The sequence below is a fragment of the Chenopodium album genome, chromosome 9, assembly GCF_948465745.1.
Source record: "Chenopodium album chromosome 9, dcCheAlbu1.1, whole genome shotgun sequence".
Lineage (NCBI taxonomy): Eukaryota > Viridiplantae > Streptophyta > Magnoliopsida > Caryophyllales > Amaranthaceae > Chenopodium > Chenopodium album.
The window spans coordinates 20,868,283-20,884,138 of NC_137842.1; the positions used below are offsets into that span (position 1 = coordinate 20,868,283).

The following is a 15,856-nucleotide window of genomic DNA, read 5'->3' on the forward strand; positions in this document are numbered from 1 at the left end:
CTTACCCCTCTTATTTAGGCTACTAGGGCCACCTACTCTTTCACGTCGAGCTGTTCTCTAGTTCGAGCTTGGTGAAGTTCTTTTGGGACAACACCAACGCTTTTCACTTTCCGTGGGGTAAGATGACCATCACTCTATTGACTTCATTTGATTCTATTTAGGGTGGAATTCCTTCTATTTTATAGCTCTTTTCTTTAGTTTTTCCTTAGTCTTACTCTTTATTACTTTAGTTTGCATTTTCTTAGTTGAATTTCTATTTTTTATGCATTTCTTGGTTTATTTTGTTATTTTCTCTTTTATTTTCTTGTTTTCGTTAATTTTTCAGGTTATGATCGTAATTCGAAGATTCTCGAGTCTTCTCCTAAGTTTTACATCGATTGAGTTGCCTCCTGCCTACCACTTGAAGTTCAAGTTTAAAGGATTGTATTGGCTAAGTCTTCTAGCTAGTGCATGCAAGCGATGGGTACACGAATCCTGGTGTTAAACCCACTGTGGGGGCTATTTGAAGACTGCATCCTTCCGTGTTCATCAGCATCATCAAGTGGAGCGCACGAGGAAGAGCAAGTTGAATATGGAGGAAGCTACCATGCTTCCAAGCGCAGGTGCGCGTGACCATGCACGGTCGCGCAACCAAGTGGCGCGGCCGCGCCTCTCTAAGTCTCTGTTCTGTACCCAGTTTTTCCCGGCAAAGCTCTCCCTTTTAGTTGGCCGCCCCTGTACGGGTCTATTTTAGACGATCTAACTAATTTATCTTTGTTAGTTTTACTATATATAGACTTTCCTTCTATTTTTAGATAGGGAGAGTTCTTTTAGAATTAGAATAGAATTAGGTTAGATTTTGTAGAAAGAGAAACTCTAGTTTGTAGAAAGAGAATTTCTTGATTGATGATTGAAGATTGATGATTCTAAGTATTTTCTCCATTGATTTGAAGCAAGTTTGTAAGGATTTCATTACTTTAATGCAATCTCTAGCTTTTGATTTTAATTATTATGTTAATTTTTCAAGTTTAATTGATATTTGATTGATTTTAGCTTGATTAATATGATGATGGTGAATTTGTTGTTTAGTTTAGTTTTGATTTTGATTTCCATGGATTGTGAGTGGTCTACTTGCTAGGGTGATGGTGAAGCATATATGAGTAATGGTTTGTTGCTAATTGGGTGAAATTTATGGAGTTGATGTTTTGCTTAAATTGGTTGATTGATTATGTGCATATGTGTGTTTAATTTAGGAGTGATCAACCTAGTTACTCGTACTAGATTGCATTGTAAGATCACATTGATACGACAATTGATTTGTGGCTTGCATTTGTCGATTGAGTTAATTTGCAAAGTTCCTAGCTAGAGTCTCTCGTAGTTGGCGCTAGTTTTACCTCTAGGAGGTTAGCCTACCATACTCTCTTGATTGCTTAATTGATTTTCCCTCGCAACACTCGATTTAGTCAATTCCATTCCCAATTAGTTGTATCCATTGCGTGTATATGTAGATCCTAAACTCTAGTGTTTTATATATTTGATTTCATTTAGATTGTTTGATTGTTTTAGAATATACACACCTTACTTCACTACTTCAAAATTGCTTAGCTTTAGCTCTAGCATTCACCTCCCACTCCTAGTGGTTCGACCCTTGACTTACTCTTATGCTAGTTATAAGGGTGTGTTAAGTGATTACAAATTTTGTTTGGCCTAAGGAAGATTAGTCCAACGACCTAGTCTCAATCCTTTTTCAAAATGGAGCCGTTGCCGGGGAGTTGCGAAGTTGTTTGCTATTGTTGTTGAGTCTATTTTACTAAATTTCGAAAATAAAATAATATTTTTCTCTTTTGGCTACATTTGTAGCCCTGTTAATTTTCCTTTAAGTTTGTGTGTATAAGTTAACATAGGAGAACTCCCGAGGGTTACGTTGAAAGAGCTGGGCACTCCGGGTGCATACAAGTATGAGAGCGGGATTGCTCCATTATTGATCCCAAATAGTGATTTTGAAATCAAGCCGGCAATGATAACTTTGATTGAAAGACGGCAATATAATGGAGGAGTAAGTGGATGTCCCCTAAATCATCTTATGGAGATCGAGAAATATTGCAACACAATTAAGGGGAACGGGGTTGCTCAAGAATTCATAAGGATCAAACTATTTCCTTTCTCTCTAATTTGAAGAGCTTAAGAGTGGCTAGAAAAGGAAGTGAAGCCTAATTCTTTGAGAACTTGGGATGAAGTCACCAATGAATTCCTTTCCCATTTCTTCTTTCAAAAGAAAACAGCGGAGGCAAGAGCTTTGATTCAAGGTTTCAAGTAAAGGTCTAGTGAAAGCCTCTATGATGCGTGGGAGAAAATAGTATCAAGGTTTCAAGCAAAGGTCTAGTGAAAGCCTCTATGAAGCATGGGAGAGATACAAAGAGTATTAACGTGAGTGTCCTCACCATGGAATCCCTACTTACCTAATCATTCAAATTTTTTATGGTGGTTTGAGTCCTCAAGGGAGGTCAAGTCTTGATGTTGGAGCCGGAGGCCCAATCATGAATAAGACCGAGGAAGAGATTGTTGATATCATTGAGGATGTAGTTAGAAACTACATGGAATGGCAAGATGGTGAGACAGAGCCGATAAACAAGAGTAGCACTACGGGATGCTCGATTGAACAACTTAATGCTATCAACAACTTGTAAACTCAAATTTTTATAGTTGACAAATTGTTGTATATATGAGTGTGGATATATGTTTACGCTTTTTGTATATATGATTGTGGATATATCTTTGAACAAGCTTGGGGGTGTTAGTTTGTTTTTGTTTGGTGACTTCTTTGTTTTGGTGTCGAGGTTTTACCAATATTTGCTTCATAACCTAGGTGTACAACCAAATTCTAAATTTTAGGCCTACCCCTAACCTTTTGCCCTTATGTTACCACCTTTGAGAAAGTCCTTTCGACCTAGTTGTTGAGTCACATACCAAGGGAGGGCATTATGAGTTAAAGCCTAAGTAGAAGGGATGCAAGGTCAAGATGTCGAGAACCCTCAAACTTTATTCTTTTTCGGTTTCTTCGAGGAACCATAGAGACGCTTACTAAGGGAAGATTTGAAGCCATTGGGAGAACGCGGTTAGATTAGTAGGGATGAATGTGGATTGTGCCTCATTAGTTCTCTACGCTTAGCATACCTTATGTTTCAATCTACGTGGATGTCTTGGAGCATGTATACCCCTATCATATTGAAAAGTGTTCATTCACTTGCATTTGACAGTTTACAAAAATCCTTATCAAGAGCTATTTGTTTGAATTTTTTATTTACCTTCTTTTCTTTTATTGATTTTGCCTCGTTTTATTTCAAAGAGTTATGGGTTAAGCTCTTAGGAAACCTTTACGAGACCTCACTCGTCCATATAGGCAATTTTGGGGTTTAAAGGGCTTGTCATAGCTAAAAACAACCGTGATACTTACGTAGTGATTTTTAGTGTATATTCCCATCTCATGTCTTTCTTTTTCTTTTTGAATAATTAAGTCTTTCATCCGTATTCTTTCTTGCTTTATTTTGCTCGAGGACGAGCAAAAGTTTAGCTTGCGGGAATTTGATGAGTGTCATTTATGGCACTCATTTTGTTCTCTTAAGGATGTAATTCATGTTATTTTATAGCTCTTTTATTTAGTTTTTCCTTTGTTTTAAACTTTATTTCTTTAGTTTGCATTTTCATACTTGAATTTTTATTTTTATGCATTTCTTTTTATTTTTGTTATTTCTCTTTTATTTGCTTGTTTTCGTTCATTTTCTGGTTATGATCGTCATTAGAAGATTCCTGAGTCCCTTCCCAAGTTTTACATCGATTATGATGCCTCTTGCCTGCCACTTAAAGTTCAAGTTTGGAGGATTGTATAGGCTAAGTCTTCTAGTTCGTGCATGCAAGCGGTGGGTACACCAATCCTTGTGTTGAACCCACTGTGGGGGTTATTTGAAGACTTCCTCCTTCCATGTTCATCAACATAATTAAGTGGAACGCACGAGGAAGAGCAAGTTGAAGGTGAAGGAAGCTTCCCTGCTCCCAGGCGTGGGCGCGCGCGACTATGGCGCGCCTGTGCGACCTGGTGGCACGGGCGCGCCTCACTCGGGCACGGGTGCCCCTCTCTGGGTCTCTATTCCGTACCCAATTTTGTGCGGCCTGTAGGGAATATTTCAATCATTACCCCAAACTTGAACCCCACTATGATCATACACTTAAGCATGGTGGCGTCCAAAGGGAAGGAAGCTAGAGCAGTAGAGTCGCCAAAAAGTTTTAGGAACTTGTAAACCGTTCACAGGGTGAAGGTTACACCCCTTAACAATCTCCTCCAATAGGTCTAGAACCAAGACTTGAAGTTCGGGGATGAAGGTACAAATTCAATCTAAAAGAGAAAGAACCTGCCTTAATAATAGGCCCCTACTTTATTCTTCTCGTATTCATGTGCGCTTTCTAACTAACATGCAATCAATAGGTTTACTCCTAAACTTGTTTAATCGATGTCTGTTGAATATTAATGCACAAAAAAAAATCTATTTTTTGGCGATCACTTGAATTATAATCAAATTAACCCTTAACAAGATTAATAATTATATTATTAAGCATGATTACAAGTACAAATTCCCCTTTAAACATGCATAAAAGGCGTGATTAATCAATAATAATAAAAGTATATCAAGCAACATGATATTAATAATATTCATAACAATAATTATAACAATTATTAAAATAATCATGTTAAAAATAAAGCATAATAACAATATCAAGATCCTAGGCATAATACTAACAAGATTAATAACAAACCCTAACATGTCACTAAACATTAAAGATCAAAGCTTTAACCCTAAAATGATAATAACATGCTATTAGAAAAGAAAATAGAAATCAGTCTTTTAATCATACTTGATATTAGGAATATTTAGTTGTTACCCTAAACATGATACTAGGAATCAATCAAAACATCCTAACTTGATACTTGGAATAAAAATAACAACCTAAACATGATTTCTATATCATAATATCAATGAAACAATTAAAGTACTTACTTGGATGCCTCGTACCTCTTACTAATAACAAAATACACACGTTAGTAACTTCAAGGAAAATAATAAATCAAAACAATTAAATTAAATAATTGAAATAGAGATTTGGAACCAAACTCTCAGAAATATCAAACCTTTCACGTCTAGGGCGAAGACAACTTTGAACGTGGCTTGGTGTGTCTAGTGCTAATGTATGAGGAATTGTGTTTTGTAAAAGGCTAGTTAGAAATAGAGAGAGAGAATCAAGAATTTCTTGATGAGAGTTGGTGAATAAAAACGGAGGTTTAAGGAGGCTATTTATAATGAAAATCAGCCGGAATATGATAAAAAAGAATCAGAGTTTCAAGAAGAATAAAACACGACGTTGTCGCCAGACAAGTCTCTTTCGCCGAGCGACAAAGCCTGTCGCAGCAGCGACAGGCCTGTCGGCAGGCGACAGCCTATGGTGCGGTGCTGCAGACAATTTTTTTTACACGTTTTCATATTTTGATAAAATTTAATCGTACGAGGGGCAAAGCTGTAATTTCCTTTAAAACACTTATTTTATTCTAAATAAAACTCTTAAAACTCAATTATCAATGCTAACCACATTAGGATTCAAAAGAAGATTCTAGAAGACTATAATCAATCCTAATTGCATTAGGAATGATAAATCATAATAGGCCCTCCTCTAGATCCTTGGGCCGCATATAAATATCAAATCGGGCGCAGTTTAGTATTTTGACCATAACTTCCTTATTATTCATAGGAATCGGGCTTATAATATATCGTTGGAAAGCTCTTTTCGAGCCCAATTAAACTACACTATTATTGGACCATTTATATGGACCAAATTAAACAGGATTGACTATTTTCATAAAATAGATTTTTCAAAAATAGAGAGAAAGAAAAGAATAAAAAATAACCGCAACACTAGACTTTTCACACTTTCATTTCATTTGATTATGATATGACGTGAAAGGTATTCATCACTGGGTTTTGTTTTGAAGAGACACATTTGGGTGTCTACAAAATCCCCCACTTTGACTGAGTTTGGAGAAACGGGAGTTTCGAAAATAAAAGTCAAAGTAGCGATAGGGACGGAAAATGATTCAAAATGTTCTGTAATCCCAAATCATCCTTGTAACGCCGATACCTACAAACTAGAGTTTGTTAAAATAGATCAGAGAGTTAAGAATTGCGTATCCTGCACCATCAAGAACACATCTCTGATGGTAACCGATCTGTTGCATTGTTGTTGACAACCTTCCACAAGCTAGGGAACTCCATCTTGTTGTTTCGATGTTGATATGTCAACGCGTCTCTTAACAAAGAGCTTTTGTTTTTGTTTGATGATTTTCCTCAAGCTAGGGGATACCGCCTGAAGATTGCTACGCCTGTACCTGTCTCCAATTCTGTTGTGAAAGTCTTCTGCAAGCTAGAGAATCCTATCGAAGATTGGTTCTCATGAAACGATCTTCTACCGCTTTTGACCATCTTCCACAAGCCAGGGAACATGATCGAAGATTGCTTCGCCTGAAGCCATCCTCATTTGTTGCGCCAATACTCTGAAAAGTAGCACTAAAGACCAACGCATGTCGATCCTTTAAAGTTCGCTTGAACTTTGCTTTTGCTATGCTAGTGCGTCAGCGCTTTTGCTGCTTGTGAACCAGTATGTCGGTACTCATGTTGTTTGTGAACCAGTTTGTCGGTGCCTTTGCTGTTTATGAACCATTATATCGGTGCCTTTGTGTTGAGCCAATGTTTAGGTGCTTTAAGCAAAGTGAGACGATCATTTATTAGGTCGATCACTTAATGCGATTGTAATCAAGCCAATTATTAAATCATGTCAAATAGCTTAGAGGGGCTAACTGGCATACCAAGGAACCCAAAATCGTTGTATGATGTTGAAATAATCATTCTAAGAGGCTTAGCGTTCTGTCGCTGCTACAACGTAGCTGTCGCCGCGATTTTTCCCTGTCGCTCGGCGCTGCACTTTGTCGCTTGGCGACAGAGTTGTCGTGCGACACTACTGTCGGGATTTTTGCATAAATCCCCTTTCTCCCTCATTTCGCTGCTACTGCTTTCATTCATTTGAGTTTCGTCACGAAAACTTCGAATTTCTCGTTCTTGCTCGTTTCTCAACCAAATTCGCTCAAATTTGTTGCAAATCAAAGGTTTGTTGATCTAGTTTGCTTATCTATGTAAGTTTTTGTCCAAAGTCACTCGAATTTTTGTGAATTATGCACTTGTTCATTCACAAAATTCTTGAAAATTGGAAACTTACATTTCTCAATTTGCTTTGTTTGTTATATTTTATGCTATAAAATTGCTTGATTATGTTTATACATTGACTTGGGAGTATTTTGATACTTGTTTGACTAAATTTGGTGGAGAAACGAACGATTCTTGATTGTTGAACTTTTTAAGGTCTTGAGAACAATGTGACTCGTTCTTGGTGTTTTTGCTAGCAATTCTTATCCAATATAATTTGTCACAATAATTATCAAAATATTGCAAGGAATTGTTTGATTGCTTAAAAAATGCCATATATGCTTGAATTCAAATTGTGCTCTATTTTAGTAATACGTACTCTTTTTTTTTGCAAACATAGTATCATGCGGCTAGGCGAACCTTAGATACTATAGAACCTTAATGTAGTATGGCTACACAGCGACGTTCTAGCTCCCGGTCCCGAGACACACGACGGTAGCATGACCCCGTTCAGGAGGACGCCGATCCGTCCACCTCTCTCCGTCCCTTCCCTGAGTGGGATGAGTGGACGTTGTTCTTTGCCCCCGAGCACCATATTTTTGAGAGGGTGCATCGCGGGATTATGAGTGGTAGGACGTGCTGCCATGGATCGGGCAACGACACCCTAGGCAAGCTATACAACAAGTATTTCAGCGGCGATGAGGGGCTGCGACTTCATTGGGAGTCTTGTGGGATGACTGACCTGTTCCGGGCCACGCAGGTCATGTACTCGTTCGACGCGGACCACCATGAGGTCCGCGCTTTAGTGGAGTTCTTCTGGGACAGCACCAACACTTTTCACTTTCCTTGGGGTGAGATGATTGTCACCCCAGCTCGATTTAAGGTATGACTCGATTTAAGAACTATGACTCGATTTAAGGTATATTTTTAGCTCAAATTAATTAATCAATCACTAGTAGAAAAAAAGCATTAGGCACCCCCCATATGGCACCGGTTCAGGCTAAACCGGTGCCCAAAACCGGTCTGGAAATGGGCGGGATTTTACCAAAAGATAAAAGGCACCGGTTTGGCCTGAATCGGTGCCAAAAATTAAAAAGGCACCGGTTTGAACCGGTGCCATTTGAACCGGTGCCAAATTCAAAATAAAAAAAAAACCGCGGCTTTCGTCCTTTCTTCTTCCTCTCTTTCTCTGTCATTCCCGTCATTCGTTCTATCCCTTAGCTTCACCAGAGCGAACTGAAGTGCGTGCCTCCCCCTTTTCCCTCCACCACATCCGCCACCTTCACCGGCCACCAGAGGTGTCGAAAACCACCGCCCCTCTCTGTCATTCATCCCCTGCCCTTCTGTTTTCCCTTTCATTCTCTTTCAATCCCTTAATTACATTGTTCGAAACTCAACACCCATTGCTGCTTGTTCCACCACCGCGCACCGCCTCCACCACTCTACCGCAGCGCTGCCTCCACCATTGCGCGCCACCGTTGCTTCCTCCACTACTAGGGTCGTCCTCCTAGCTGCTGCATGCCCTCCTTGTCTCCTCCTAGCTTCTGCCCTCCTTCTCTCCTTTTATTCAAGGTTTCTTTTTAATTTTTTTTTTTTACATTATTTTCCAATTATATAATTATATATATATTAATTTGTTTTGCATTTTGAACCATTGTTAGTAAATTAAAATTTAGGTTTGAATATAATATTTTTCAATTTTAGGTTTGAATATAATTGGGAAATTGTGAAAATATTAGAGATTAGTTACCTTGTTACTCAATTAGTTGGATTTTATTATGTTTTAATGGTTAATTTAATGTGTTTTGGTGGATAATTTTGAAATAATTATAGAATATATATTAACCTTGGTACTTAAATAGGTGAAATTAGGTATTTTACTTTTAATGGTTAATTTGAAGTTGTTTTGATGGATTATTTTGAATAAGTTAGAGATTATTTAACTTTGTTATTAAATTAGTTGAATTTTGGAATGTTTAAACGGTTAACATTAAGTTGTTTTGATGGGTATATTTGAATTAATTTGAGATTAGTAACCTTGCTTGTTACTAAAGTAGATGAATTTTGGAATGGGTGAATGGTTACTTTTAAGTTGTTTTGATGGGTAATTTTGAAAAAAATTAGAGATTAGTAACCTTGTTAGTTTAGCAATTGTTAGTTCAATGAATGATGTGTTTTAGCTTATAAATAAATGAGTGAATTGACATGTTAGTTTAGCAATTGTTAGTTCAATGAATGATGTGTTTTTTTTAACAGATTTGTGAATTGAAGCAAGAGTTTAATTAGCTTGAGGACTACATATTGAGCTCAAGTGGGTAGTTGCTATATTGGTATGACTACTAAACTTTACTTAGATATATTTCTTTCTATTCATCCATTTAATAAAAGTTTATTCATGAAATTGCAACTTGTGTATTGTTTAATTGCAAATAAATACAACAATATATAGAATACTTGAATTGCATCATCATATGTCTAGATACCCGTTCAAGGCTTTCTCATTAGGAGAAAGTCTTGAATAGTCCCAAGTTGGGACTGTTCTTGAATGTGTACTCTCACTTAGGTGGTGAATGTATGTTTTCTTTTCGATTTTAAGGAACATCTCGGCTTACCATTTCCTCACTATGTCCTCTGGGTACATATGTGGGTAATTAATTATCTACATCGTGTACTTGGAGAACTAGGGGGAAATGCTGCCGGATTTTCCTTAAAATTGGAAAGTTGACATACATTCACTAGTGAGAGTAGACATTCAAGGATGGGTTAGGTTGGAGTGATAAGGACCCTCTGGAAACATGCATTTTTTCACTATATGAATGGTATATTCACGTTTTGTACTTGAATTTGATTTACATAAAATATGTAGCACTTACACATTATAATTATATGGTGCTATATATATGATTAGAGACAATTTACTAAATGGAGAAGGATCGTGGTTGGATGTATGGTAGACGCGATACATTGGAATTTTGGAATGGGGTTCAAGAGTTTTGCGAGAGGGCTTTAGCTTATCAACGCACACTGGGAGGCAAAGGCCTTTATTGTCCTTGTGTTGATTGTAATTGTGTGAATGTGGTCGATAGTGTTGAAATCATTAGAGATCATGTATTATGTCGTGGGTTTAGGCAATTTTACCATGTGTGGATTTGGCACGGAGAAAGTGGAGAGTACAGTGGGGATCTTGATCGGAATGATGTGCGTGTTAGAAGCACTGAGATTCATGTGGACGAGGAATACGAGAATGATGAGTATATTGTTGATAATGGTGAGGATGGAGCCGATGAAGATCAGGCGGATGAGGTCGAGGATGAACAAGTGGATGAGATGTTGCAAGGTGTTGAAGGTGAAGTGTTTGAATTATTATCGGAGGCTTCCAAAAAGCCTTTGTATCCCGGGTGCAAAAAATACTCCAAACTATTGGTCGTGCTAACACTTTTCAACATTAAGTCGAAGCATGGGTGGACGGACATCAGTTTTACTTCTTTGTTGACCGCATTAAGTGATATGTTGCCTGATGGGAATGGAATTCCTAAGTCTTATTATTACGTAAAGAAGCTCATGTGTCCCTTTGGTTTGGAGTATAAGAAGATACATGCATGTCCTAATGACTGTATTTTGTATCGAAATGAGTATGAAAAACTGCAGGAGTGTCCAAGATGCAAGCGGTCGCGGTACAAGCGCATGAGTTGCAATCCTGGCACGGAGGGACCTCCTGCTAAGGTGTTTTGGTATCTTCCCATTATTCCAAGGTTTAAGCGTCTGTTCTCAATACCAAAAGACGCTAAAAACTTGAGGTGGCATGCAGAGGGAAGAAAGAAAAACAGAATGCTGAAGCATCCAGCTGACTCTCCACAGTGGAAGAACATTGATTTGAAGTTTGAGAAATTTGGTAATGAAGTCAGAAATTTAAGGCTTGGGTTGTGCACGGACGGGATGAATCCATTTGGCACTCTTAGTACCCAACACAGCACATGGCCGGTACGTCCATCGTATGGGTCCTAAGACTTTTGCTAAAAAGGGACCTGAGTGGGCCGCTTCGGGTTTATACCCTAAAGCGCTTCTAGTGTCATCGAAGGAACCCTCTAGTTCCACGATCACTACCTTGGTGAGTCGTGCCGGTGATTTCTTTTGTTCTCTCCATTCGTTTGATAAGAAAACCGGAAAATGGTTCATCAAGGGTCCGGAAGCCAAAAAAACTGGCGGATAAGCTAGTAAGTTACCTATGAATTGTTGAAATTAAGTCACTTTTGCATCTAATCACTGTACAAACCATTAACTGTTTTACTGACCTCATTTTTCCTTATGCTATAGCTTGAGCACACTCAAGAGATGGTGGAGGGCAAATTTGAACCAAGTGTGGAGAATGACCCTTTCACCATGGCTTTGGGAAGGCCATACCATCCAGGACGAGTAGTAGGTTCGGGAGGGTCATTGCTTGGATGGAATAAGGTGATGGGTCCCGAATACACAAAATCGGGTACATCTCGAGCCAGTGTTAACTCACCGGGGGAGTTGGATGCCAAGGTGGCATCAATTAAGGAACAAGTACGCAACGAGTTAGTTGGTGAATTGAATGCTTGGGCGAAGCTGATGAACTTACCGAATTTTCCGTTTCTCACTCGTACCCCGGTCGACTCATGTTCTGAACCAAAAGGACAAGGAGAAGGTGATAGACATGGAGGAGATGAGATACGTGGTGAAGATGTGCCACCTCAGGTAAAATCAATTGGGTTATTAAAAGTTTTAAAATACCGAGTTAATTGAGATTTTAGGTGCAATGATTGATGTACTGTTGCAGGTTCCTACTCCTACACATGCGGACTCGAGGGAGCTTGAAAATCCAACACCGCATGAATTTCCAGAGTTACAGGTGATTTGTAACCCTCTACCTTAATGAATTTTGTTATATCTATGCTGTTGTAAAAGTCCTATTTAACTATCTTCTTTTTATATATATACTTGTGTAGGAAGACACCCGGTGTGCACTTCTAGCCCCGGGGCATGCAAATAGTACCGTGTTGAGTTTGGTGGCGTATGGTAGTGCCCAACCGACGACGGGTGCTACGGCGGGGCCACATCATTACTCGGTTGGGATCGATTCAGTAGTTGCGGGGTTCGAAGACATCCCACTACCCGTACCGATAGAGGAGGTTGAGATAACAGCGCTTTGGCATGCTGTAGGTAGCTTCGTTGATTGGCCACGTGCATGGGTGAAGTTGATTAATAAGGAGGTAAATTAGCTACTCACTTGACTATTTTCTTCATTTCACAACTTTTAAACTCCTTGCATATCAAAACAACTCATAATCAAATATTTATAAGTGTTTGTCATTTGAAATTACATTAAAATCGCTAAATTCTAAGGTTTTGGGTCCAATTCATCAAACTAAAGCCACTTTGAGCCGAAATGGCTACTCACTTGCCTATTTTCTTCATTTCTCAACTTATAAACTACTTGCATCTCAAAACAACTCATAATCACATATTTAAAAATGTTTGTCATTTGAAATTACATAAAAATTGCCTAGTTCTAAGTTTTTGGGTCCAATTCATCAAAAAAAGCCATTTTGACCCGAAATGGCTACTCACTTGTCTATTTTCTTCATTTCTTAACTTATAAATTCCTTGCATCTCAAAACAACTCATAATCACATATTTATAAGTGTTTGTCATTTGAAAATACATAAAAATCGCCAAGTTCTAAGTTTTTGGGTCTGATTCGTCAAAAATAGCCATTTTGACCCGATATGGCTACTCACTTGGCTATTTTCTTCATTTCTCAACTTATAAACTACTTGCATCTCAAAACAACTCATAATCACATATTTATAAATGTTTGTCATTTGAAATTACATAAAAATCGCCTAGTTCAAATTTCTTTTTTTTTTTTAAAAATAAGCAACTTTCGCCGCACCGGGACACCCGAGGGAGCCGCCCCCGCTGGCGGAACAGCAAAGGCAGCCCCAATGAGGCCACAGCAGCCCCGACAGGTGGCTGCCAAGGCTGTAGCAGCCACGGCAGGTGGCTGCCAGACTGCTGCAGCCTCGGCAGCAGCCTACCTGGGCTGCCGCAGCCTCGACAGGCGGCTGCCATGGCTGCTGCAGCCTCGACAGGCAGCTGCCATGGCTGCTGCAGCCTCGGCAGGTGCTGCTACAGCCATGGCAGCCGCCTGTCGAGGCAGCAGCACCCTAGGCAGGTTGCTGCCAAGGCTGCAGCAGACTGGAAGCCACCTGCCGTGGCTGCTACAGCCTTGGCAGCCACCTGTCGGGGCTGCTGTGGCCTCGGCACGGGCTGCCTTCGCTGTTCCGGCAGCGGGGGCGCCTCCCTCAGGTGTCCTGGTGCGGCTGCCGTTGCATTTTTCAAAAAAAAAAAAATTTAAGCAATTTTCATCATTTCATCAAAAAGTAGCCATTTTGAGCTGAAATGGCTACTTACTTGCCTATTTTCTTCATTTCTCAACTTATAAACTCCTTGCATCTCAAAACAACTCATAATCACATATTTATAAGTGTTTGTCATTTGAAATTACATAAAAATCGCCAAGTTCTAAGTTTTTGGGTCCGATTCGTCAAAAATAGCCATTTTGACCCGAAATGGCTACTCACTTGGCTATTTTCTTCATTTCTCAACTTATAAACTACTTGCATCTCAAAAAAACTCATAATCACATATTTATAAATGTTTGTCATTTGAAATTACATAAATATCGCCTAGTTCAAATTTCTATTTTTTTAAAAAAAATAAGCAACTTCCGCCGCACCGGGACACCCGAGGGAGCCGCCCCCGTTGGCGGAACAGCAAAGGCAGCCCCAACGAGGCCACAGCAGCCCCGACAGGTGGCTGCCAAGGCTGTAGCAGCCACGGAAGGTGGCTGCCAGACTGCTGCAGCCTCGGCAGCAGCCTGCCTGGGCTGCTGCAGCCTCGACAGGCGGCTGCCATGGCTGCTGCAGCCTCGACAGGCGGCTGCCATGGCTGCTGCAGCCTCGACAGGTGGCTGCCATGGCTGCTGCAGCCTCGGCTGGTGCTGCTACAGCCATGGCAGCCGCCTGTCGAGGATGCAGCAGCCCAGGCAGGCTGCTGCCAAGGCTGCAGCAGACTGGCAGCCACCTGCCGTGGCTGCTGCAGCCTTGGCAGCCACCTGTCGGGGCTGCTGTGGCCTCGGCACGGGCTGCCTTCGCTGTTCCGGCAGCGGGGGCGCCTCCCTCAGGTGTCCTGGTGCGGCTGCCGTTGCATTTTTCAAAAAAAAAAAAATTTAAGCAATTTTCGTCATTTCATCAAAAAGTAGCCATTTTGAGCTGAAATGGCTACTTACTTGCCTATTTTCTTCATTTCTCAACTTATAAACTCCTTGCATCTCAAAACAACTCATAATCACATATTTATAAGTGTTTGTCATTTGAAATTACATAAAAATCGCCAAGTTCTAAGTTTTTGGGTCCGATTCGTCAAAAATAGCCATTTTGACCCGAAATGGCTACTCACTTGGCTATTTTCTTCATTTCTCAACTTATAAACTACTTGCATCTCAAAAAAACTCATAATCACATATTTATAAATGTTTGTCATTTGAAATTACATAAATATCGCCTAGTTCAAATTTCTATTTTTTTAAAAAAAATAAGCAACTTCCGCCGCACCGGGACACCCGAGGGAGCCGCCCCCGTTGGCGGAACAGCAAAGGCAGCCCCAACGAGGCCACAGCAGCCCCGACAGGTGGCTGCCAAGGCTGTAGCAGCCACGGAAGGTGGCTGCCAGACTGCTGCAGCCTCGGCAGCAGCCTGCCTGGGCTGCTGCAGCCTCGACAGGCGGCTGCCATGGCTGCTGCAGCCTCGACAGGCGGCTGCCATGGCTGCTGCAGCCTCGACAGGCGGCTGCCATGGCTGCTGCAGCCTCGGCTGGTGCTGCTACAGCCATGGCAGCCGCCTGTCGAGGATGCAGCAGCCCAGGCAGGCTGCTGCCAAGGCTGCAGCAGACTGGCAGCCACCTGCCGTGGCTGCTGCAGCCTTGGCAGCCACCTGTCGGGGCTGCTGTGGCCTCGGCACGGGCTGCCTTCGCTGTTCCGGCAGCGGGGGCGCCTCCCTCAGGTGTCCTGGTGCGGCTGCCGTTGCATTTTTCAAAAAAAAAAAATTTAAGCAATTTTCGTCATTTCATCAAAAAGTAGCCATTTTGAGCCGAAATGGCTACTTACTTGCCTATTTTCTTCATTTCTCAACTTATAAACTCCTTGCATCTCAAAACAACTCATAATCACATATTTATAAGTGTTTGTCATTTGAAATTACATAAAAATCGCCAAGTTCTAAGTTTTTGGGTCCGATTCGTCAAAAATAGCCATTTTGACCCGAAATGGCTACTCACTTGGCTATTTTCTTCATTTCTCAACTTATAAACTACTTGCATCTCAAAACAACTCATAATCACATATTTATAAATGTTTGTCATTTGAAATTACATAAATATCGCCTAGTTCAAATTTCTTTTTTTTAAAAAAAAATAAGCAACTTCCGCCGCACCGGGACACCCGAGGGAGCCGCCCCCGCTGGCGGAACAGCAAAGGCAGCCCCAACGAGGCCACAGCAGCCCCGACAGGTGGCTGCCAAGGCTGTAGCAGCCACGGAAGGTGGCTGCCAGAC

General features: G+C 40.6%; 1 pseudogene; it reads right to left on the reverse strand.

Annotated features, from left to right (window-relative positions):
• Positions 1 to 2,334: 2,334 nt before the first annotated feature.
• Positions 2,335 to 2,428, reverse strand: LOC145560971 (small nucleolar RNA R71; annotated as a pseudogene).
• Between the last annotated feature and the right edge of the window lie 13,428 nt (positions 2,429 to 15,856).